The following is a 2,500-nucleotide window of genomic DNA, read 5'->3' on the forward strand; positions in this document are numbered from 1 at the left end:
GATTGAATAGTTCATTTTTATAAACTGAGCTTATAAGGGAGGAGTTTATGACTGATGCTTTGTAAAGGAAGGAAATTTCTTTGTCTTTTTCATCTTAAGATATCTTATCATATGGTAAAGGATGTCAAATATATTTGGAAATGACTAAACTATTGATTTGCATGAGGCATTGTACTGTGCTGCTTGTGGTCGCCACTATCGCCCTTCCTGACAGTCAACCTACATATGGATACTCTGCCCCTACTCCTGCTTATGCACCCGCTAAGTATGACTTCAACTACCCGTAAACGACCACCATCTGGTAACGACTTCGGACATGAGGAAGCCTGATGCGACAAACAACAATCCTACTACGTCCTGATTCTGACGGTCTCTCAGAGGTTACTAACTGTCAACGGAACTTCCGGTTACGTGGCTGAGTCACTTATGAAGAGCCTCAGTATCCACCAAGACTTTTATGGTCCTCTCAGCTTCCTACAAGCCACCTACCCCAATTCCTATGCTTAAGGAGAAGAACCAAGGATATTTATGAGAGTCTAGAAATATACAATCAAAGAGATCATCCAAAATAGCACCTCTCAAAATTAGAGTAATTTAATAAATATTTTTTACCGCTGCTAAAAGTCGTTTAAATAAATCTATTTTAAAAATACTTTACTGTAGCACGAGTTTATAACTTATATGTGTATCTGTACGTGCGTGCGCGATGTGTATTATTTGTGCATATTAGTTCATACTGTATGTAATGTTTGTGTGGTTTTGACTTGTGTGTGTGTGTGTGTGCGTCTGCATTTATTTACATATTTATCTATTAAGGCATATATAACTATATACATATATGCATAGACGCCTGCTAACACAAGCAAGTAATCACACAAATACCCACACACACTCACACTCAGACATGCATACATACATACATACATCATACGTACGTCATAGTATTATGACTATAGTCACCGATTTCCGTGTATTTTGAGCCTTTTAAATAACTTTACTTTTCATTTGTACCAACTGTTTAGTTCAGTGTACAATGCATCAAAAAATCAAATAGAACCAATCAAATAATTAATCAAACTTAACAAAGGTAAAAGAGACAGACAAGCATATACAGAGTGAGAGAAAGACAAAAAGTCACACACATACACACACACACGTCATAACAAGAACATAACCAAAGGGAACTATTTAGACACATTCCCACTGACCTCTACTTGTCTTTGATGATTATACTGGGGAGGTATTCATTTAGGAAATAAAAAAAGACTTTCAGACTTAATTAAATCATTAATTTGCAAACATTCAAACTAAGGCGTACAAAGTAAAGGTATAATGAAATTTATATATAAAGATAATAATAATATATATATATTATATATATATATATTAATAGTATATATAATCGTTTATATTAAGATATGTATACAGTTTTCATATACTAGCATAGTGATTTGTAATACTGTCATTCATTATATGCGCTATCATTAAAAAAGTTATATATAAACATATATATATGTGTGTGTGTCTGTAGATATATACCATACACACATACATACATACATACACATACACACACGGACATACACACACTAACACACACATACACACACACGCGTGCGCACGCATATGTGTTTTCTGATATGTTTATTATATTTATTTATTAGCATGTGTGGTATGGTTATATTATGGTATATTATATATATATATAGTATATATTAATATATAATATATATATATATATAATGAGAGAGAGAGAGAGATGAGATGGAGTATAGAGACAGAAGAACGAGATGAGCAGGAGTATGTATACTGTAATATGTAATAAAAATACACATATATATATATATATATATATATATATATTATATTAGTAATATATATGTATACGTAATTATTATATATATAAAAAGTTATTAAAGTTTGAAAGTTCTGAAGCACTTCCTTGTCTCAAGAAGCCGAAGGTGGGAACAGAGACGGTGCTAATGCATTTTCGTGAGTCCTTATACCTTGTCAACGGGGACTTGTTAATACTTGTGGAATTCGTAACATATCAAAGGTATTTTCATTTTGAAATTTCGTTTCCTTTCGAGTCATCGTAATTGGTATTTCCGCTTTAAGAACGACTTCCTGTTTTCTCTGAATTCGTGAAAAGAGAGTGACACCAGGAAAAAAAACTAATTTTCATTTATTGTGAGAAGTATTGTAAGTATATTAATATTTACGAATTATTGTTTATCTACCCTCCTCTAATAATGCTAAAGGAAGTGATGAGGAATCTAAAAAGTGGTAATCATTAAAAGAACATATCACAAGTAGATAGATAGATAGATAGATATGACAGTGTGTGTGTGTGTGTGTGTGTGTTGTGTGTGTGTGTGTGTGTGTAGTGTATTATAATATGATATGATAGTATATATATATTTATTTGATGTGTGTGTGTGTTTGGTTTTAGTGTTATATATAATATATATAATATCATATATTATAATATATATATATA

The sequence above is a fragment of the Penaeus monodon genome, chromosome 3, assembly GCF_015228065.2.
Source record: "Penaeus monodon isolate SGIC_2016 chromosome 3, NSTDA_Pmon_1, whole genome shotgun sequence".
NCBI lineage: Eukaryota > Metazoa > Arthropoda > Malacostraca > Decapoda > Penaeidae > Penaeus > Penaeus monodon.